Source organism: Tachypleus tridentatus, chromosome 13 (genome assembly GCF_004210375.1).
Source record: "Tachypleus tridentatus isolate NWPU-2018 chromosome 13, ASM421037v1, whole genome shotgun sequence".
Classification (NCBI taxonomy): Eukaryota; Metazoa; Arthropoda; class Merostomata; order Xiphosura; family Limulidae; genus Tachypleus; species Tachypleus tridentatus.
Window position 1 is genome coordinate 48,887,522 of NC_134837.1, and position 24,867 is coordinate 48,912,388.

The 24,867-nt window shown below is 35.4% G+C and overlaps 1 protein-coding gene and 1 long non-coding RNA gene across 9 annotated transcripts in view; one reads left to right on the forward strand and one right to left on the reverse strand.

Annotated features, from left to right (window-relative positions):
- The first annotated feature begins 2,044 nt into the window (after positions 1–2,044).
- LOC143240979 (uncharacterized) overlaps positions 2,045–24,867 on the forward strand; it is a 97,545-nt gene continuing 74,722 nt past the window's right edge. For 3 of the 6 annotated variants that reach the window (XR_013022119.1, XM_076484333.1, XM_076484339.1), the window contains exon 1: positions 17,588–17,724. The gene's annotated coding sequence lies outside the window, so the exon portion shown is untranslated. Of the gene's footprint in view, positions 2,177–17,583; positions 17,725–24,867 lie in introns of those variants that run through there. The other 3 variants (XM_076484338.1, XM_076484337.1, XM_076484334.1) reach the window with 3 other exon arrangements.
- LOC143240981 (uncharacterized) lies at positions 8,383–17,634 on the reverse strand. 3 transcript variants are annotated; one of them, XR_013022120.1, is made up of 2 exons: positions 17,284–17,634; positions 8,383–13,083 (listed from the first exon to the last, which is right to left on the reverse strand). It is a non-coding gene; the product is annotated as an uncharacterized LOC143240981 (long non-coding RNA). The 3 variants fall into 3 exon arrangements; XR_013022121.1 differs by having other exon boundaries at positions 17,449–17,579; XR_013022122.1 differs by having other exon boundaries at positions 10,133–13,083; positions 17,449–17,614.

Consider the following 24,867-nt stretch of genomic DNA (forward strand, 5'->3'; position numbering starts at 1 on the left):
GCACAGCACATATAAGTTTATGCTTAATAACAAATAAACAACAACTTTTTGTTACATGACATTACAATACCAACGTTACCATTTACTTTTTCATTACGTTTTAGGCTCGGCATGGCCAGGTAATTGGGGCGCTCGACTCCAAACATGCTTGCCCTTTCAGCCGTGAAAGCGTTATAATATTGCGGTCAATCTTGTTATTCTTTGGTAAAAGAGTAGTCCAAGAGTTTGTTAGTGGATGATGATGACTATTTGCCTTCCCTTTAGTCATACAATGATAAATTAGGGACGGATAGCGCAGATAGCCATCGTGTAGTTTTGCGCGAAATTCAAAACAAACAAACTTTACATTTTGAAAGACTAAACTGAACAATTCAAGTAGCCTCACTCGAATTCTGTGCACCATAATTAAAGATCAAAGAACTGTTTGCATCCTGTATTATTTTCGCAATTATTACACTAAATTCCTCAATGGTTGGGTTTAAATCTAATCCACCTCTAAACATATTAAAACTAGCAACTTTTGACAATCTCTCAGTAAACTCTCGTTTGTTAAAACTAGTGTCACACTTATAAGCTTTTTATTTTACTTATTTGTTTGTCTATTTTTTTTCTTTTAGTTCCAAATATATTGGACAATAACCCTATCATAACGGTTAGAAACTTTCCATAAAAGTTAATCTCTCCTCGAAATTCAATTGGTGGCCTATAAGACAACTACTTGTTCAACTTACCAATGTATTTAGTTTATACAGAAGCATAATTTCTTTGTACTAAAGAACTGACTGTCACTATTTCAACATTAGATCCAATTAACACCATTTTTTTTTTACTTCAGGTATTCTGTCACCTCATTATTAGGTTTGCAATTTCTGGATAAAACACAATTTTGTGGCTTCTCTATAAATTGCACAACTTTATACTGAATTTCAGCAATATAATCTTTAGTCTCAGTCCCTTTATTTTAGCAATATATTTTTCTTACTGAATGTTATTCAATACCTTGAGGATGACGACTTATTTTGTGTGTGTGTCCAACCAAGATTTAGTCTCTCAAAATGGTAGGTGCGTTACTCTGCACTCGTTGTAGCAAAAGGATTCACAATTCCATGGTGATTTTACTTTTTCTTAAATGTCTCTCGTGGCTGGCATATTGCTGGTTTTTTTTTTTAATTCCCACTATCTTTAGAGACGTCTTATCGACATATATCTGAGTCAGAACATTTTTTTTCTTCATGAAGTAATTTTGAATTTGTTTCATTGTTTAACTACAAGTTAAATATGGAAATTTCTAAGACAATGAAGACGGAAAGGGCCAAGCTATAGGTTTTGAACTTTCCTTCCTTTCCTGTCTGTTTTGTGAAGATTCTACTCGATCGCAGAACTTAAACTGAACATTGGAGTCATATCTTCTTTTGTAGTCACGATCTCTCGAGATACATATATTTTCCAACACTTTTCGGAGTAACAACTACCACGAAGTTTTGTCAGGCTTGAACTGTAGCACGTCACTTTACAAAACATTCATCAGTAATAGGTACTGTATATTCTACCTCGGTTTTATCAGATTATCCTGATTTGCTTTTTTATTATCTCAATTGGCAAAACAATATCAGGGCCACGCAACAGAAAAAAGCAAAAATTCCATTGATTTATGGACATTTATTGTAAAAGCAAAGCAAAAAAGAAAAACATATTTTGTGGATTTTACAACACACTTTTAGGTATTATAACTAACAAGCAAAAATACCCGTCCTCAGTGAAGGGAAGAGTTTAGTTAATCTATAAATTTAAATTATTTCATGGACTTTAAAAAGGTTAATTGTATTGTACTCTTGGTTTCACTCAGAGCCAAGGTTCTGAGCTACTTATATCGCCCACCGTAGAAAGTAATTGCTGAGTTTTACAGCCGTGATAAGAACCACTCAACAATAATTTACATTTTTATTCCTTAAGTGACGTCACATTTTGAAATGCGAATGATAGTGTGATTACTTCTTAGAAATTCAGTGTAGAATATCCTGCTTGTGAAATAAAACTTGGCATCAACATTATTCACGCCTGTTCTACTGGCATTTCAAAAGTGAATGTTGAGCTTTGCCTGCGTGCGCAGCTTTTCAAATGGGAGACAGACCGCTCGGACAGAAACGGCGGTTGGAAATATATATGAGATACAGTGGTAAGGTTTCATTGTTCGAAGTGTTGTTGGCCTTCAGTATTAAGCCAAAACATTTAGTTTTTATTTGCGCATCTGTACTAATTTTATGTGCTTATTTCAAAAAAATATATACTATTTTACGTTCTCGTTATGTTCTTTTGACAAGTATTTTGGCCTGGCATGGCCAAGCGCGTAAAGCGTGCGACTCGTAATCCGAGGGTCGCGGGTTCGCGCCCACGTCGCGCTAAACATGCTCGCCCTCCCAGCCGTGGGGGTGTATAATGTGACGGTCAATCCCACTATTCGTTGGTAAAAGAGTAGCCCAAGAGTTGGCGGTGGGTGGTGATGACTAGCTGCCTTCCCTCTAGTCTTACACTGCTAAATTAGGGACGGCTAGCACAGATAGCCCTCGAGTAGCTTTGTGCGAAATTCCAAAACAAACAAACAGACAAGTATTTGTTGCTACAGTCTTTAAAAACATTTGAAAACTACGTTTAGTACAGATTCCTCTTTCGAAGTTTTTCATAGTCTAACTGTTTGACAGAAGAGTGAATAAGGGGATTTAGGGAATGAAAGAGAATGTAAGGTCAGTATGTCGTAATTGTTTGTGCGATGCAGGATTATTGTTTATATGCTGTGTTGTTAAAAAAGAACAAATACTATACAAAAAAATCTAAAAATCGCTGCAGGCCTTTTTTCTTTCTTGTGAAAGTGTTAATAAAACCTTATGAAAATATTATTAGGAGTAAAATATAGCAAGATAAATCATTGATTTTGGGCTTAAGGGTTACTATTAATTAGTTAAGTTGTATTTTTATAAAGTAAAAAGTAATTTACACACAGAAAAATGAGTAATGAGCCAAAATTAATTATTTGTGGACTTTTTTTGTTTGTTTGTTTGTTTGTGTAATTTCGTGACTAATTACAAACAATGAGTTCTCTTTGCTCTGCCCACCATGGGTATCGCAACCCGGATTCTAACGTTGTAAGTCTGCAGACGTTTCGCTGTGCCACTAGAGGGCATTTGTAGAAGATCAGAGCTATTTTTGAGCATTACTTAAAATAATAATGATAATAAAAACTATTTCATAATCCCGGAAGTAGTTTTATTTCAACCGTCTATAACCTTGATCGCTATTGGATCAGCGATTTTGTTATGGATCGTTCCTGCTCAAGGTCCACTCAGTCCTCGCTATTCTGACGAGTTTATTTCGTCATGGTTCGTTCCTGCTAAAGGTCCACTCAGTCCTCGCTATTCTGACGACTTTATATCGTTATGGACCGTTCCTGCTTAAGGTCCACTCAGTCCTCGCTATTCGGACGAGTTTAATGACGATATGAAAGCTGGCTGTTCTCTTCAACATTACTTCTTTCTAAAACTCGTTTCTTACTTTTTGTTCTTCATTAAATATGTCTAAGTACGTTTTTACTTCTTACATAACGGAAAAATGTCATCAGAGTTTGAATACGTTTGTTTGCTTGGTTTGCATTTTGCTCGAAACTACTCGAGAGTTATCTGCGCTAGTCTTTCCTAATTTACCAGTGTAAGACTAGAGGGAAGGCAAATAGTCATCACCATCCACCAACCAACTTTTGGACTATTATTTTACTAAAGAATAATGAGATTAATCGTTTCATTATAACACCTCCACAGCTAAAGGGGCGAGCATGTTTAGTGGAACGGGCATCCGAACCCGTGACCCTTAGATTGCGAGTCAAGCGTTCTAACTACCTGATCATGCCGAGTTTGTCTGTGCTCTGACCGCCATGGGTATCAAAACTCAGTTTGTGGCGTAGTAAGTTCAGGGACATTTCGTTATGCCATAGGGAGGGGGACTCTGGATAAGATAAACATTTGGTGATGCTCCACCTTTTGTTTTACTGTTAAGCTTTGGTCGTTTAGGACCAACAGTGTCAATGGAAGTAGGTTTGATTAACTTATTATTTTATTAAACCACCTTTTGTACCACAGTCAAACATGTAGACTAAAATAGGTAACAAATTGTGTTTTATCTTTAAAGTTTTATCTTGAAAATTAAATGATATACGTTCTATTTAAAAATATATTTTTCTTAATACTGTGAGTGTAAATTTTTTTTAAAACGAACGAGTCTAAGCATATTATTTTGAGATAAAGTTTTAAACTACATGTATCAAAACACAACCAATTTACCATGTTTGTTTACCATGTTATTAACTCTGTTACATGCTGGTATACAGTCTTTTTATCCTTTTACACGTTTGGTTAGTACCATGTTATTAACTCTGTTACATGTTGGTAAATGATACTTTTCTTAATACTGTGAGTGTAAAATATTTGAAAATGAACGAGTCTAAGCATATTATTTCAAGATAAAGTTTTAAACTACATATATCTAAACACAATCAATTTACCATGTTTGTTTACCATGTTATTAACTCTGTTACATGAATTTTAAACTACATATATCTAAACACAACCTTACACAGCAAAAAGCTAATTAACAATGTAATATGCAAATTAAAAAAAAAATACATTTAGTAAAAACTTCAGTTAATCTTGTCATATTTATGTCAACAAGATGTTTAAACATAACTAACGATAAACTAAATAATTTTACAAGTTTTTAAAATTAAATCCTATGTTTTAGCTTACTATCCTGTTACGTGTTGGTCTGGTATTTTACTAATAACTGCTATACTTTGGCCCACTGCCCTACTAGTAACGATTTTCAAGTTTCTTTATTATTCTATTAGAATGTGCTACATTTTGGCTAGTATACCATTAATATCTCTGTTACGTGTTGGAGAGTATTAGCTTATTATCCTGTTACATGTTTGTCTGGTATCCCACTAGTAATAATGTTCCAATTTGATTTATTATCCTATAAGTAACATTTTCCACTTTTATTTTGTATCATATTAGTAAGCGCTATATGTTGAGCTGTTACATGTCGGTATACAGTCCCATTATCCTTTGAGTACTCTGTATTAGCTCTGTTACATGTCGGTATACAGTCCCATTATCCTTTTAGTACTCTGTTTTAGCTCTGTTACATACAATCCTATTATCCTTTTACACGTTTGTTTAATATCCTGTTATTAACTCTGTTGCATGTTGGTGTAAAATTCTATTATCATTGTACACGTTTGTTTATCATGTTATTAACTCTGTTACATATTGGTTGAATGCTCTGCTGTTTTGTTAGATGTTGTTATAGTATCTTACTAGTAACTGCGTTACATATTGGTTTAATATCCCACTAGTTCGTCTGTTACTTGTTGATACAGTATCCTATGATCACCGTTACATGTTCATATACTCATTCTATTATTTTGTTACGTGTTGGCCTATTATTTCGTTGCTACTACCACAGGACTTCAAATATGAGGTTACAACTGCTACGCGGTTGTCATGATTTTGTTTCTCTTTTTCATCGCGATTTAGTATCCTAACGTTCTGTGAGATGGCGTTTTATCAACTTCTTAAAGGATATTTGTTATGTGTAGTGTTGACTTTGCCACAGCTCTTACAAAGCACATAGCTTTAGAGTTATGTAAAGAAATGTACAGGAAGGAACGCATTAGTCGACATAGGAAAAGAGTTGCGACTTCGTTACAGGATGTCATCAAATTATGTTTACAAGTTCATTTACATATCAATAAGCATGCTGAGTAATGCGTGGGCGTTTTATTGCACAAAACTCGCCTACGATGACATTTTGCTACCTATGAATCATGCAAAATGTTATTGACAAATAAAGTTTGTTTTTCTTAATGATGCACTGATGGCAGCGCCACCTAGCAGAGTTAGCAAAATGCGACTGAAAAAGATCAAAGGATCATTTTTGGAACCTCTTTTTCCGATGAAAATATAAAAGTTTTTGATTTATACTTAAATATATATTATTTTCAATTATTCATTTCACTGTCCAAATTTCAACAAACACTAAATTGCACGACTGTACGAATACGTTACATTTGTACAGGAACAAAACTGGTTTGTTTCTTGTTTTAATAACTTTCTCACAGTCTTGTTGGAGCTTTGTCAAGACTTGGCATGTATCATACTAGCTGCTGTAATGTATGCGACTATTATAATAACATATTTTTTTATTCCCACGCTGTATTCCCTACATGGTCTTCTCAGCGTACACGACACTCGTTAACAATCTTGGTAAATATACGACTGCTACTGAAGTGCCATACGTCACCAACTTGTCTGTATTATCACAACACGTACTGTATGTTTAGGAAACCTTACAAAACTAACCTAAACTAGACAAAAAGCAGGTAGTTATCAGAATCGATCTTCGATTCCTGGATTACTATAATCACATAATGAGACTTCACTGTCACGCTTATAATGCACCCATGGCCCGAAAGTGCGAAGCGCGATTTTTTGGCAATGAAACGCAAACCATGAACCTTTAGACTCACAATCCGGCATTCTAACTGCTAGGCCACAACCATCTCACGAGGTAACAAAATTTTAAGAAGAATTTTAAGAGTAAAAAAATGGAAAACGAATTGTAATAATCAACACAACTTCAAAACGAAAAAAGAAAGGTGTGTGTGTGTGTTTTTTATTGCAAAGCCACATCGGGCTATCTGCTGAGCCCACCGAAGGGAATCGAACCCCTGATTTTAGCGTTATAAAAGAAGGAAAAGCCACTTATGTGATTGAATATTCGGTGGTTAAGGCGCTTGACTCGCACGCTGCGTGTCGCAGGTTGGAATCTGCGTCTCACCAAACATTCCCCCCTTCAGACGTGGGCGCTTTATAATGGGACGTTTATTCCCATTATTCTTTTGTAAAAGAGTAGCCGAAAAGTTTACGGTTGGTGGTGATGACTAGCTTCCTTCCCTCTGGCCCGGCATGAGCAAGTGATTAGGGCGATCGACTTGTAATCGGAGGGTCGCGAGTTCGAATTCCTGTGACACCATATACGCTCGTTCTTTCAGCCGTGGAGACGACATAATGTGAGAATCAATCCCACTATTCTTTGGGAAAAAGAGTAGCCCAAGAGTTGGCGGTGGGTGGTGCTGACTATTTGTTTTCCCTCTTGTCTTCCTCAGCTAAATTAGGGACGGCTAGTGCAGATAACCCCCGTATAGTTTTGCGAGAAATTCAAATCAAACGTAAGTATTTATTTCCTGATTTTTACCTTTCTTAAATAAAGTAGATATTTACCCTTTTAGAAAAATTAAATGGATAACATAAAACATAAACTAAACTATGACATTGTTTTTCTTCCCTTAAAACCCCCACAAACAATAAAAGTGATCTATACTCTAAATATTAAACAAATTATATTGATGTTTGTTTGTTTTGAATTTTGCATAAAGCTACTCGAGAGCTATCTGCGCTAGCCGTCCCTGATTTAGCAACGTAAGACTAGAAGGAAGGCAGTTAGTCATCACCACCCACCGCCAACTCTTGGGCTACTCTTTTATCGATGAATAGTGGGATTGACCGTGACATCATAACACCCCTACGGCTGAAAGGGCGAGAGTGTTTGATGTGAAGGAGATTTGAACCCACGACTACCGCATTACGAGTCGAGTGCTTTAACCACCTGACCATGCCGGGACATTTTTGCAGAGAAAGAAATACACTTCCGAACAAACGGCTTACCCTTACGGATTCACTGTAATTTATTACATACACACGCAGATATACCTATAATAATAAAAATACGTGTCTGTGTATTTATGTTTGTGATAGCCATTACTCAAACAGAAAAGAACCTAGAAATATAAATTTTTTCATCCTTGCTAAGCAGACCCTAATGGTTTGTACCTTTGTATTATTGCACATCTACGTTCTTATCTTGTTCTGCGAAAATAACACAGAAAACAATTTGATCACCACAACTCCGAGAGGAAAGAACCTAAAAAATCTGAAATTTTGCATTTATGCTAAGTGACCCCTGAGAGTCCGCACCTGGGCATTATTACTTATCTTGCGTTTTTAATGACGCAAGCTAGCGAAGTGGTTCCGTATATAGCAACTTCTAATATACACTTGGATGAGAATGCGTTTAAACAGTTGCTTTATATCATGCTGTTTAGCAATAAAAGTATAACGCAATATTATTGTTCGTCTATGTAATAAAATTATAAAATGAAATCTATAAACTACAAAGTCTATAAAAAAGTTTTTGTGTTCTTATTTACAGGCTCCATTAATAAAAGAGCTTTATTATATTATTTGTTTTTATTATTTAAGTTTAAACTCGAAGAACGAGTCAGAGGGAAGTTTACCTTTATAAACAGGCCACATTCCGTCAAGTTCAACAGAGATTATAGAGAGTAGCCTCAAGGTGCAGCGGAAGCGGCATGCCGGGAGATGTTTCAGGAACTTGACCAGGAGAAAAATCTCATCATTACAACAGACAGCTCGTTCATATCAGAGATCATGAGAGCAGGTTGGGTATTTGCTGTGTTTGTGGATGACACACCCATAACTGAGAAGTCTGGAGCATGCACCCTGTACACAAGTAACATCAGGATGAAGTCTGGAGCATGCACCCTGTACACAAGTAGTACCAGGATGGAACTTGAGGCTGTCAAGTAAGCTCTTGAATGGCTTGTCCGAGAAGCTCCTGATGTCACCACAGTTGTGTTTGCTACCGACTCCATGGCAATGTTGCAGAGAATCAAATGTGGCTGGCTACATGATGGGTGGAGAGAGGCTGCACCTTATCTCCATGATAAATCTCCCACCTCTGTGTATGTCCCAGGCCACGCTGGTGTCAAGTACAATAAGAAGGCTGACTAACTGGCAGCAGCAGCAGAACCAACAGACCAGATGTCACTATTTCCTTAAGATATAACACTCTTGTGCCAACAATCAGCACGCCAGAGCATCAAAGAGTCTCTCATGCACTCAGAAGAGGGGAGATAGAATTCTCGGCCTCATGACTCCTTTTGGCATCTCTCGTGACAGCCACAACAAAGGTCCAGATAGATATCACAGGAATCAGCTGATCACCGGCAACATTAGTAGAAGTACACTCGACCTCCTGTTGACCGGAAGGGTCAAGGCGGAGAGGATTTGTGAACCTCTGGACACACCCGCTGGCCAACCCAAGTAACCTAAGTAACAATTCCATGAAGGAAGAACAAAAGTATACAAGTTATATTTTTCGTGCTAAAATGGGCTCAGAATACACATGCTGACATAGTCATCTCAAATATATCAACCTAATAACCCAAGTGAAGCCGGATACTTATCCTGTTTTCCAGTATCGTTAATGTATTTTACGGATGTTAAAATTTTCTGTTTACTTTTAACCTGATTTAATATACCGTAAAATTCCTGTGTAAAGTGCTCAGAGCAACCCTAACAGCCAACCAGCTGTTGTTTAGTGAGTGGTATATTGTTATATTGCTCATGTGAGTGAATACAATTTCCAATTAATTAATCGTATTGCTTAACTTATGATCATCAGTAATTTGTGTATACATGATTTTGGACATGTCCTGTACGTAAAACATGGGAGAATGGCTAAGAGTAAATGTTACTGTAAATGTACTATAATACAGGATAGTAAAATCATCCTACAACGCAGCACAAAAAAGCTTTCATGAATCCAAAAAAGATTTTCCCGATTACATTTGCACTGATCAGTATAAGCAAGCACCAGTACTTTAACCATGTAGCTTTTACAGTTCACTAAATGAGCCCGTTAAACATTTTTTATCTAAAGCCTAAACGTTAAATGTCAGGAGTTCAGTCTTTTGTCATAGATGGCCCCGGTAATTCACTGGTACGTATTGTTACGTATTATAATTTAGCTCGCACAAGTCTCCGATTTATTATGTTACGTACGTTACGTCTTACGATTTCAAAGAGCTGAAATTTTAATTTTAATTTAGAAGTTATTTGAACGTCGATATTTACTAGATTTATGATATTTGCCAACAAGACTGATATATACAATTTTCTTTTTTAACACCAATATATTTTAATATACTGAAAAAACAATACAATTTATAATAACGTTTATTACAAACAGTTATTACAAATAATGATTTATACACAAAAGTTTTACAAACTTACAAACAGTACTAACTTTTTTATCTGGGCTGGAACTAAATATTTTAACGAAGGTTCACGAGGAGAGAATATACAGGTACAATTCACTTAACGGGGAAGCTAGCTAGCTGCTTCACAGGCACCCGCGAGTTTTTCACTAACGAAAATATCTAATGTGCTCGTAGAAATACTAACGTCCGAAGTTAATTTTCTGAAGTTAAACGGCTTGCAATATTCGAAATCTGTAAAAGTTTCTGGTCTAATAGCTGTAGTTTTCCGATCAATAAGCGTTTATTCAGAATTTTAGCTTCCGAGGTTTATAGTATACTGACTGTAGCAAACCAACAACAATATTAAACTATCTCTCCGCGTTGCGTTGATTACCTTGTATAAGCTTGAGAAGAGACTTTGTAGAAAAATTGCAGATAAAGCAACAATACTGATATTTTACAGACACACATCATACATTGTTGATTCTTGCGCTCGAGAATATTCTACAAATTTAGTGAATAGTCGGGACTTTCGTTATACACATTTAACAATATAAATTGCATGAATTTCGAAATACATATTTAGCTAAAAGAAACATCGATATTAAAATAAATATACAATAATAAATCCGTTACAGTATTTATTTTTAATAATTAATATTTAAACTTAATATTTTCTGACATCCAGTGATCTGACACTGAGAAACGATTACTTCAGAATACAAGATGTGTTGAAGAAACATTCATACAGAAAATTCCACCTGAAAAAATACTGGAAGAATACTGCTTTTTCTTATAGTGTGAGCTTCATAGTCCAGGGCGTAGATTTCTTTACACCCGATGGGGAGGATGATATTTACAACCACTTATATGGACTGTTCAATTTGCAAATTGATAATCTCTGATTACGTGAACCTGAAAGCTGTAAACATGCAGTCACAGAGTAATCTTGTTGCCACGATACTTGGATGTATACTTAGGCCTGCTGACTGATACTTACGAAGTTACGAACTACAACTTAGATCGAAAAGCTTAGAAGCACGCCTATGTTAAAGATGTACATTTCGGCTATTGAAAAAGCCTACATCTAGGACTAATTATGTAATTCGATTGGTAAGAACACGAGAATCACAAGAACAAACACACAGTTTGTAGGCCTGTGATGCAATAAAACAATTCAACAGACGAAACTGTAGGGGGGATGATTGTATGCACCATACCCCCACCTAAAATGAAGGGGGATGTATACCCTCTATCCCCCCACCAAGGATCTACGCTCCTGCTTGAGTCAAAATATTCTGGAAAAATAATGTGTACTATACGTGGGTACTTACTGTGCGTTAAAATTAATGTTACGTACTCCATCATTTGCAGTAATGTTAAGGATAATATTTAATCAGTATTGCTTGTAGAATTGCATAGGTAATTTTAGGCAAAAGAAGCAAAATAATTTTATATGTCAATTTTCACAAACTCTTTCTCTAAATGCTTATATATTGATGTTTGACCCCGTATCCCTAAAAAAGCCAACTTAAGAAGGTTCATATACAGAGATTAGGGTTAGTTGTGTGTCTTGTTTTGTATAATCAGACGGTACATATATCTACTTGAGCTCAAGGCTAACGGGAAACTGCTGTGTCTAGAGTAAAGCGTAAAAACTAGTTAAAACTGGTTCAAGGACTAGGTTTTTATATATAGATTATTAAGAAGATTAGAAGTTCCTCGTGGGGCTGCATGTCACGGTATGCTCTCGATGTGGTATAAAACCAAACAATATTCGTTTCGTTGCTTAATAGGTAAATAACTTGTTTGTTTGTTTTGAATTTCGCGCAAAGCTACTCGAGAGCTATCTGCGCTAGCCGTCCCTAATTTAGCAGTGTAAGACTAGAGGGAAGGCAGCTAGACATCTCCACCCACCGCCAGCTCTTGGGCTACTCTTTTTACCAACGAATAGTGTGGTTGACCGTCACATTATAACGCTTCCACGGCTGAAAGGGCAAGCATGTTTGGTGTGAGTGGGATTCGACCCCGCGCCCCTCTGATTACGAGTAGAGTGCATTAACCGCTTGGCCATGATGGGCCGAGATAAATAACAAACAAGAATTTAACATTGCCGCATTCATGCGGAGGGCATGCTGCTCTGTTTTGTTTTCCATTTTTATTGTTCACTTGTTTTCTCCGATATTTCATCAAACAAACTTCATTTATCAATTATCTTAAATAAGAGGATTCGTGTGCAATGCAATGATTGGTTCCTACTTAATGAGCTTCAAAAACAAGGTTATCTTTTATTGTTATCTGATTTATCAAACAAATGACTCTTATTATTTTGGTTGATGAATAACAGGTAGTTTCTGCTTGTTTGTTTTTTTACAGAGCATAAAACTGCAGAAGGGATTCAACTGTTCCCCCCACGGTAACTGAACCCAGAATTTTAGCGTTATGAATCATCAAGCTTATAGACAAGCCACCTAGTGACTAAAAGTCGATTTATAAAGCAAAATAAAAGCCAATGTTACGTGAAAATGGAGATGGGATTCTCATTCGTAAAATCTTTTAATATATCATCAAAAGTACTCAATTTCGTAACAGTAAACATACTTAAACTTTAGTGTTAGGAATATCGAATAACCCTCAGATTATCAATGTATATTCATAACTACAGGTACTTGTTGCAACACATAGAATCACTTTATGGTTTTTCATTAACATCACACTCAGCGTAAAGAACTTTCTTATATTTGGTAACGAGGAATTTGCAGATGGGTCCGATCCTATTTGATAATTCTATTCATCTTCTGGACAAAACTGACATGAATACAACTAGCAGATGTAGCAGCGACGGACTTCAGAAAATTCACTGTTCTGTTGAATATAAATCTCCAAAACACTCAATGTAGTTCTTATTCGTTGGCCTATAATTAAATGAAAAATTATGAAATTATATCCGAGCATTTTATCAATACCTGATTTCAGTTCTTATATATACACTACTTATCAATTTCATTAACAATAATTTAATAATCATAATTTAATTATATTCTCGTTTTTAAACTTTATTTTAACATAACGATTATTTCTATGAATACTTGTCCTATTAAAGAGTGAGTGGAAGTTTTTTTTCTACGAATATATTTTGAATTTTGCGTAAAGCTGCAGGAGGGCTATCTTAGATGCCAGTCCTTAATCTGGTGGCCAGGCATGACCAGGTGGTAAAGGGACTTGAATCGTAATTTGAGAGTCGCCGTCACAAAAAAAAAAAAACATGCTTGCCCTTTCAACCGTGGGGAACGTTATAATATTACCGTAAATCCCACTATTCGTTAGTACAAGAGTTGGCGATGGGTGATGATGACTAGCTGCCTTCCCTCTAGTCTTACTTTGCTAAATTAGGGACGGCTAGCGCAGATAGCCCTCGTGTAGCTTTGCACGAAATTCAAAAACAAACAAACCAAGTAAATGTCAAATATTCTATAAATGACTTGCTTCAGATACTTTTTAATTGACTTGAGAGCTATTTGCGCTAGCCGTTTTTAATTTTGAAGTGATTGATCAGAGGTGAGACAGTTAGTCAGCACCACCTACTGCTATCTCTTTGGCTACTCTTTACCAACAAATAATTTAACAAATAGGAATGACTGTCAATTTATAACGCTCTCCTGACTGAAAAGCTACAACAGGATTCACTACCGTGATTGCAAGTCGAACGCCCTAACCACCAGCCCTTACCAGGTCAGCTGTTATTAAAAACGAATGATAGCAAACGCATTTATGTGTTATACCAAAAGGTTTGGTTCTTATTTATCGACTCTTTTTTTTTTCGTTTAATTAATATTATTAAAAATGTGATTTTTATTTCAAGGTTATTAAAAGATGTTCAAATAACATAAACATAAAAATTTTCAACTTCAGTGACTAAGACTGACAGATAGAGCATTTGACCTCGTCTTTGTTCCAAATACCAAGCTCTTTTGATCAGCTCACTGGGTGAGGGTAATTTCAACATCAATTATGGTCCCAAGATGCTATCAGACATGATTCACATAATCTGATTGAGGACATCAGAGATCTGATGTTATTTTTTGATACGTACTGTGAGCTGAATATATCTGAAATATCAGATTTGATCTATATACATTAAAAAAGGCTTAGTAGTTTATGTGATGACTTGCGAGCCCAGAACGTTTGGCTTGCGTCGCTTTGTCGCAACAATACTTTCACTTTGTTGATAAGGGTATGCCTAACAATAAATTGCATCTGTTAAAGAACACAACATGAATGTACCTCATCTGTCACGTTCCATGACAGACGCAGGCTTAACGAGTCACTGTGTTCACATACAGTAACTTAACAACTACCTAAGTAGCCATATCGTATTATGTTAATATAACTTATTAAAATATGAAAAACAAAACACATATTTATTGTATGTCATAGAAGAATGAATTATCTAAAACTGTTTAAGTAAGATAAAATAACATAAGTTTCATGTTAAATTTTGTTTATTTCTATGAAATAGAAACGTGGAAGTATGCAAAGCTATATAACATAAGTAAGTTGGAGAAACTAACACAGATATCATGCTAAATTTTGTCTACTGAAATAAAATAAAAATGTCGAACTATATAAAGTTATAGAACGTAGGTATACTACGATTGTAAGTATTCCTTTCAAAACGTCCAACAAACTGAGGCTTTGAAAAGTTTCGAGAGTATTTGTTATTCTGGCACTTAATTCTTTACATAATAATCTTTCTTCTATATAATATAAAAAATATGTTCTATTACTCAGAATCTATTTTAGTCAATTATATTAGTATAAGAAGACAGGGCTGCTGGAGAGGGGGACAGTTGTCCTACAACCTCCACACACCTATCCTTGGTTATATGACGGTTTTTTTGTTTTTTTTTTTTAATTTCGCGCGTAGTTACTCGAGGGCTATCTGTGCTAGCCGTCCCTAATTTAGCAGTGTAAGACTACAGAGAAGGCAGCTAGTCATCACCACCCATCGCCAACTCTTGGGCTACTTTTTTACCAACGAATAGTGGGATTGACCGTCACACTATAACGCCCCCAGGGCTGAAAGGGCGTGCATGTTTGAACCCGCGACCCTCGGATTACGAGTCGAACGCCTTAACACGCTTGGCTTGTTACGTCCCATGCCCGTTATGGGACGGTTAAAAATATTATAATTTTGTTGTTTTTTTCTGTTAAGTACAAAACTACACAACGGTCTATCTATTCTCTGCTCAACACGGGTATCGAAACCCAGTTTATAGCGTTGTGAGTCCTCAGGCATGACGCTGTGCCACTGATAAGACTCACACGGGTAAACTTAGCTGTCATATTAGTTATATAGCGACTCAAGCTTTTATTATTAACGTATTGCAACCGAAATAATATAAGCAAAAATGACAATGAATCATTAAAGAGATATACCTGAAAAATAAACACGTAAATATAATACATTTGTAACATTAGACTTCAATAATGAAAAGGTTTTTGTCCAGTAACAAACACATTGGATTAGCTCTAACATAACGACCCGAGCTAACATGACAACAATATATGGATGTCACAAATCAAATATATTGAAAAACGTTTTTAAATGAGACGTGTGTCCAGTTTTTTGTTTGTTTAGTTTGGTGCTGCATTATTTTGGTTTGTTTTACATTTTTTCTTCTTTGTATGAAATATAAGAAACTTCAACATACAATTTTTGTACTATTTGATAATAGATGGCAGCGCGTGCATCATAACTTGTACTTTACTTCGGGTGCTAATAGTTTGCATATTATCGTATTATCTCTTTTTTGTTAAAATAATGAAGGGGAAAAAAGGCAATAACCACAGTTCTTTTCTATTCACTAAAACCAATGATACCAACAGCTGGGAAGAATTTTTTAAAAAATTGATTATGATATCAGTATTAGGCAATAAAAGTAAGTTCTTTACTGAAAAATGAAACAAGAACCAAAATCCTTTAACCATCAACGTCATCTATGTTTCTCTAGCACTAAGGGAAAAACGAAACATATTACAAATAAAGATACACAAAAAGTAGAAAAAATTTTAATTAAACGGAAAGAGAATGAAAAAAAGTGAACAATAATATAAACAAAGCAACGAGGATAAAAAATACGATATGCGTTTAGTTTGAAGCACAACCTTACCTGATATAAAGAGGTTTTAGTTCATAATATTAAATTTTTACTAGATTAATCTAATTTACCACAAGTAAAAGCCAAGTCGAAGTTGTTGATTACGTCCGTTATTTTTTTTTGTCTTTACGTCCAATATGGAATACGAAAAAAAAGCAAAATTTATAGTGCAAAATGGCTCCAAAACTGATACCTGTTCTTCTCAAATGAAATATAAATATATATTGAATTAAAGTTGTATGTTTATGATTTTTACATCATATATTTTATTAGTATCATTTTTACTATGACCAGTCTTTTTTACATTTTCCAACCCACATTTGCACATTAACGGATACCCAAAGCACGTTTGCTAAGTTTGACCTTTTCACTTTTCGGACTTCTGTTGCATCTATATATAACTGTCACTCATAATTTTCATTTTCGTTTTTAACCGTAAGCTACTATTGAGTACCTCCAGGTGGTTAAGGCACTCGACCCGTAATCTGAGGGTCGCGGGTTCGAATCTCCGTCATACCAAACAAGCTCGCCCTTTCAGTCGTGGGGGCGTTATGATGTGACGGTAAATTCCACTATTCGTTGGTAAAAGAGTAGCTCAACTGTTGACGGTGGGTGGTGCCTTTCATCTAGTCTTACACTGCTAAATTAGGGACGGATAGCGCAGATAGTCCTCGTGTAGCTTTGCACGAAATTCAAAACAAAACAAAACAAACTGGAGAGAGATTATAATGTAGTGTTAGATGTTTCTTCAATAATTACAAAAGCTAGCATGAAGGAATTGTTGTATGATAATCTTTCGGCTATTTTTTATATTCGGTATTTGTTTTGTTCTTAATCGTCGAGGAAACTGTTTGTTTAAAGATGTATACAATACACCTACGTTCTTGCGTTTTGCTCGAGGGCAGAATGTATTAGAATATTATATCACAAACGACCCAACTATTAATGACTAACCTTGCTCCCTATGACGGCGGTAGCAGGAATGGAAGCAGTGAGCATAATAGTTAATAGCTTAAGGCAGTATAAAGCATCACGTTGTTTTATCACTTTCATGAAAACACCGGTTTTAAGACAGACATATTATCAGTAATCGCTGACTTCAGAAGTTAAACAACTCACGTCTTCCTCTCGAAGTGAAAGTAGACGATACTTGTAGATGACTCTTCTGTGAGAGTTTGCACTGAAGCTGAGCAATGTTACCGGTCTTGAAACTGTTACTGAAAACTGACATGGAAAAAAGAGGTTGATGGGACATCAGCGCTTCAGTAGTTAACTGTCCTTGCATCTTTACACCTGGACCGCGTCAGATACAAAACGTAACGTTCCACGTGGTGGTACACTAGCGCAGATTCAATTGAAGTTCGGCAAGCAAAAGGAAAGGACGTGGAAACACACGTAAGTAGAATTCTCGTGCGGGCCACGTTCCAAAGTTGGATAAGGTTAGAAGAACTTTGAGTGTTATAAGAATAAAACCGTGTAAAAGGCAGGATTTAGACGTCCTGGTATAAGTGGCTAGCGAATCAGATTTATTCTTATGTACTCCGTTTAAAAAACTGTAAATATATATTTGATGTCGAGGTAATACGTTAATAAATAATTCAGTAACAAAGTGACCTTGAATGTCCTTTCAAATTAAAAGGATTGTCATCAGTTTAACACTAATGACCATCGAGAAAAAAACCGATAGCAGTTGCTCATAATTACAAAATGTCTTTTATATGTGATGGGTAGTTTTGTATGTTTACTGAATTATCAGTATTTATTTGTTACGTCTACTACTCAAGCCTGCAATATATTTTTCTTACTTATCCGTGCAAAAAAAAAAAAAAAGAACTGTTTTAAATCATCATAACAACTTTGTATAATGCTGATGTCTTATCTAGGAATTATCTGATTAGTTGAAACTTTGATGCTAAACAAAACCGACAGTACTAAATTATTTTTTATATTTAGCATGTTAAAACGCTTTTTACCTAAATGTGTATTATTACCCTTAGATTTGTACTGTCAGCAACGGTTAGTAGTTTAGTGGCCTGAAGGAGATGTAAACTGATACGTTGAATGGCTATGCTCATAACAACAAGACACTGGGTGGGGTAAATATCTATATAACGTAGCCCTCTTTACCAAAGAGGGGGTTAAAATGTGTCCGAATGAATAACCTGCCATTTTCCATGGGCACTTGCCTCAGCGAGTTTTTTTTCTTCAGGTATGACGCTCTTAGAGTATTTAAAAACTAATTGAGGATAATGGCGAAGCTTGATCATTACATTGGGGCGTCTATGAATCATAGGAGGAGGAAGTTATGAATCTTGCAACGGACTTTCGTTATTTAAAGATGGTTACAACAAGCAACATTTCGTATCCTATATTAATTCACGCTGTACGCTTGTTTGCGAATTCCTTCCGTAGTTTCAGTTAGTAAGACCAAATTTGGCAATCAGGCTAAGGCTAGCCCAGCGGAGGTATCCTTAGCTACATGGTGTAGCTCCATAACTAAGGGGAGGTGGCTAGAACGCATCCACAAGATCACCGGTACATAATGTGGATCCACAAGTAATTTTGTGGGGTCGTCAAATTTTATTCTGGGTCGAGTTGTGAATTTCTAACCACAAAGGATGGCATTTATGAAATTTTGGCATATAAAAGGGGCTGATGAAACAATCTAACGTAACCAAACTTGAATCACGCGCTCATGTACAATGAGTAGACTTTCTCTTTCTGCTACGGACCTTCTTAGGTTTGGTTTGTTTTGAATTTTACACAAAGCTACTCGAGGGCTATCTGTACTAACTGTCCCTAATTTAGTAGTGTAAGACTAGAGGGAAGGCGGCTCGTCAACACCACCCACCGCCAATCCTTGGGCTACTCTTTTACCAACGAATAGTGGGATTGACCGAATAATTATAACGCCTCCACGGCTGAAAGGGTGAGCATGTTTGGTGTGAGGGGGATTCGAACTCGCGACCCTCAGATTACGAGTCGAGTGCGTTAACCACCTAGCCATGCTGGGTCACCTTCTTAGGTAGCTACAGAAGTAACTGCGGTTAATGGAGGGGCTTAGATTTATTATGTCGTCTGTAAATCACGAGGAATAATTTCAACCACGGAAATGGGCACAGGTATTTAATAATAATTGTAACAAGGAGTCTTGTTTGCTTATTGCTAAGTCGTCTTCAAGAGTTTATTTATAATTTATACCTTTTATCATGTCATGTGATATCACAGTACATTGTTACTTACATGATTCCTTGGTCAACCTTTATGCAGGGCCGGTCTTCGGTATTGTGAGACCATGGGCAGAGTTCGGTAAATGGGGCCCCCAAAATAATAAAATTCAGAAGTAGATTAAAAGGCATAGCATGTTCGACCCCGGGCAACTGTTCAGTTTGCGCAACAGGTAAGACACGCCTATGTCGTGATTGATGCATCACGACATGTCAATGCAATCATTTCGTGATGACGAGAAACCCACTTGAAGTAAAAATGTATCTCAAGACGGCTGGTATGGGTATTAACACTTTTGTTAAAATAAAGCAGAGAACAACGTTTCGACCTAAAGATAATCTAAGAAGTTCGAAACGTTGTTCTCTATTTTAATAAAAGTATTGATACTTATACCAACCGTCTTGAAATGCATTCATTTGATGACCCTTTATCACTTTTTAATACTTCTTATATATATATTATTATTTCTAGTGGTGGTCTGGTATATAAAGTTATAATATTTAGAGATTCAGCTAAAATTGTAGATTGTCTTTCCATAAAAGTGCTTGTTGTGTTGTTTTTATGTGTTCTGCTGTACCCGAGTTTTCTGTTTTTTATTTTACTTAACAGTTATGTTCCCGTTCTCTATATTTTAAATTACTTTTAGGCTGACCAAAAGCCCCTTGTTAGTACAGCGGTAAGTCTGCAGATTTACAACGCTAACATTAGGGGTTCGATTCCCCTCGGTGGGATTAGCAGATAACCCGATGTAGCTTTGCTGTAAGAAAACACAAACACACACCTTGACTAAAATAAATATTCCCACCTACAAATTTTGTTTGGTAAATCTCAGTTTTATGTACTAATTTCTTTTATCTTCAATATTCTTTAGCATTTATTTAATCTTGTTTATAGGTTTAAATGCTTTATTGTTTATTAAAAGCTTTAAATGATTGATTTGTTGTACTGGAAGTTAAGATAAACTTGAAGTTTTTTTTCCTTATAACTGGATCTTAACGAAGTAGTTTTATCTAACACTAAAACCTTTGCGAAATGTCTTAAACGCTCTGTCAACTACATTTGATTCAAATTCTGTTTCAATAGCTACAGACTTAATCAGAAACAGTTAATTACTTAAATATTCTTGTCTTAAACATATTTGTAAAGCTTTATAGACATGTATAACATACAGAGAGTTTTTGCATCTTTATATACCAACAATGAGTTATAAGAATGTTTTAATTTACGTATGAAATTGACAAGAATAATCATGAACCACAATAATTGTTTGTAATAGGAATCACTCGGAAATTTCACAAAAATTCTAATAGAACACACGGCTAAGACAGCTAAAATATAGTTAATAGCAGAAACGTTGACTTTATAATTGTTAGACAAAATTAATCTACTTGTTCTTCATACTATTATTGTTGTTGTTTCACAAGCTTACAGAAAAAACAAAACGGCTTTGGATATTTTATTAAATTCTGGGTACACCTACTAAAAACTCCTATGTAAAGCATAGGACTATTTTATATTGATTCTTGAAAGAAAATAAACAGATTTTACCAGTATTTTCAACACAACTGGTAAAGTTTCTCTTTGAAGCCATTCAAGCACTGAAGCCTACAACAAAAACGGCTACGTATGCTGCACCAAAAGTTATGCACAACTGCTAAACAAACTCCTGCGAAGGTTATAGTGCTATTTTTATGTTAATTCTTAAAGTCGAGATTTTCCCACTCTAATTTTTTTCTAGTTCTTCTCTATCAATATACATTTTTCGAAACTATTCCAGCACCGTTATACTAGCTGTAAATGCTTAGTTTTATTAGAGTGATAATGTGCATGTTTATAACAGTGTCTTCAGTCTTATTGTTATTGACTATAATTTTACAAGTTGCTACAGAAAAAACATGGTTACGAATATTTTATTGAAACCTGGGCATTAATAATAAACACAGTATTGAATAGGTTATAGGGTAGTTTTAAAATTAATTCAAACATCTTAGTTTTTCATCCTGAAGTATTTCTCTAAGTCTTTCACTTGCCGCCATTTAAAAATACAATGTTTTATTAATTTAGATTAATCTGAAATAATTTGTGCTATTTATAGCACATCAATTAGAAAGCGCCACATTGAGGATTCATAATTTCCAAGTTCTCTGTTTTTCATTGCTTTTCAATTTTTCTGTTGTGCCTATTTTTAAAAAGTTGATTTACGTGGCTATAAATATAATACATATGCGATGTTGTTGTGAGCGGCTTCCTTTGTACTCGATACTTGTTAAATACTTGTTTTACATCAAATCTCAGGCACACAACCACCTATCTCAGTAAATAATGGTTTGATAGAAGAACAGAGTCAGTGGAGTAGTAAACTGTTGAAAAAATGTAACGTTCAACTGAATGCATATGCACATATGTAGCTTAAAATGTATTCTCGTGGACTTAAATAACATAAGAAACGAGATAGTTAAAAATTGCTAAGTTAAAAAAGGGAATAGAGGGATCGTCAAAAAAGAGAAAAAACAAGTTGAATCAAAATGCCAATATTATACACTGCTGGCCAAAATCTTAAAGCCAATGAACATAAAGAAAAAATATCCATTTTGCGTTGTTAGACTCAACCACTTATTTGAGTAGAGTTTCAAAAGATGAAAATAAGAAAAGGGAAAATAAAAAAACACTTTTAGCATTTAATAGGGAAAATGTGAACACTATGAAATTAGTTTAAATACTAGCTGGTGAAAAGTTTAAGACCATATCAAAAAGAAGTCCTAAACAGGGTAGGAAATGCCCAACGATGTCTCCAGGGTAGGAGACCCAAAAGGTCTCAGTAGTGCGTTGCACAGCTGTCGTTGCGAATAGCTTCAAACATTCGCTTTGGCATGGTCGATATAAGCGTTTGCAGAAGACTGACTGGAATGTTATTCCAAGTGGTGAAGATGGCTTCACGAAAATCATGCACTGTTTGGAATTGACGTCCATTTCTATAGCCTTCCCTTGCCATCCACCCCAAACATTTTCAATGGGGTTCAGTTCGGACGAACACGCTGGATGGTCCAAAAAAATCTCGTTATTCGCCATGAAAAAGTCCTTTGTCTTGCGGGCATTGTGGATTGTAGCGTTGTCCTGCTGAAAGATCCAGTCATTTCCAGACAAGCAAAGGCCTTCAGTCGATAAGGATGCTCTCTCCAACATACCAATGTAGCCAGCTGCTGTATGATGCCCCTGTATAACCTGAAGCTCCATTGTTTCATGAAAGGAGAAAGCACCCAGATCAAGATGGAACCTCCTCCGCTGTGTCGTATAGAAAATATCTCCGGTGGAATATCCTTATCGTACCAGTAACGTTGGAAGCCATCTGGACCATTCAGGTTATTTTTTTTTCTCATCAGAGAGCAAAACCTTCGTCCACTTTTCTACGTCCCATGTTTGATGCTTCTCAGCAAAGTTTAACCGAGCTGTTTCGTGGTGTGGAAGGAGACGTGGCCTTTGAAGATGTTTACGGTTTGTAAAGCCTTTCTCCCGTAGATGCCTTCTTATTATTCTTGAGCTGCATTCTTCGTCCGTAAGGGCCTTAATCTGGTTCGACGATCGGCTGGTGTCTTGCTGGACAACCTATCGAATATTCCTGCTCAAAGCAGGCGAAATTTTCTTGGACCAACCACTTGAAATTCTCGTTCCGTATCCCTCAGGGTCTTTTAAGAAATTTGCAACAGCAATTTTACTACGCCCAATCTCACCAGTGATGGTACGTTAAAGAGACCTTGCTTTTGCAGCTCTACAATTCTGCTACGTTCAAACTCTGTCAACGTTTTAGCCTTTGCCATGTTTTTACCCAATGTTACATGTGACATTTCAGTGGGAGATGTTTACAACGCTAATTCTTGAACACAAATGACTAAATTTCATTACGTGTTTACCGATCAATGGTTCGTTTCAGTATGGTCTTAAACTTTTGACCGACAAGTATTTAGGCTAATTTCATAGTGTTCACATTTTCCTTATTAAATGCTAAAAAAGCTTTTAATTTTTATTTTCCCTTTTCTTATTTTCATCTTTCGAAGCTTTACTCAAATAAGTGGTTGAGTTTAGCAAGGCAAAATGCATATTTTTTCATTATGTTCATTGACCTTAAGATTTTGGCCAGCAGTGTATATTCAAGCTGGTAACTACGGATACTTAAGAAAATAAACAAACAAGGCTGGAAGTAGTGCCTACATTATTTTCGCAAGTTACGAATCTTTATTTTGACTCTATTTTTACAGTGCTTATTAATGTTAGTGAAGTCAAATTAGTGACTTGCAGCTTGAGCAAATAATATAGACACTATTTCCAGTCTTGTATGTTAACATTTTTTAAAGTTATTAGTTGTAGGCTTGAAAATATAATATTTGAATTTGATTCTACTTGATGTATTTTTTGCTATCCCTATTCCTCTTCTTCGTTCTTTATTTTATATCAACAATTTTTAATTATCTTGTAGCCTACATCTGCTTCAAGTCTAAATAAATAAATACACGGTAACTTGGAAATGCCAGTTTATAGAAAGTCCTTTGCTGATGTCATGCCGCCACACCAGGAATCATGCGATACAAAAACACACAAAATATCTGCATTTTATACATATGTATGTGGCGCTTTAAAAATATGTTCAAGACAGTAAGATTTAAGTAATGAACTATTGCTAATTTGATATGTAGCTCTTGAAATATGATTTGAACCAAATACAGTTGACATTTATGACATTTCGCAAAGGTTTAGTGTTAGTTAAAATTACTACGTAATGATCTAGTTATAAGAAAAACGAAAAATTAACTTCAAGTTTTTGTTAAATTCTAGGACTAGCAAGTCAATTATTTAGAGCTTTTAAGAAGAGTTTATCGCGTCTTTAAACCCATAGATAAGATTAAATGCTTGGGAATACTAAAGTTAAATAAAATAGAAGATAAGCTGATGTGGGGATAATTATTTTGCTCATACTAAAAGTAATTTAAAATACATATTACAAAAATATAATAATATGATAAAAATAAAATTATAAAACAGAAAATTCGGCTGTAGCAGAACACTTAAAAACAACACAACACAAAATGTTATGGGAAAACAAAGTACAATTGTAGTTTAACCTCTCAACATTTTAGTTTTAAATGTGAGAGAATCACTACAAATAACAAAATACAAGAAATGACTACTAAGAAGAGATGAAGGGCCATCAAGTTAGTAAAATAATATTTGGCTGACGTATCATAAAGTTTGATCAAGTTATTATGTAAGTAACAATGTTGTGTAATATCACGTGACATGGGGAAAAGTATAAATTAT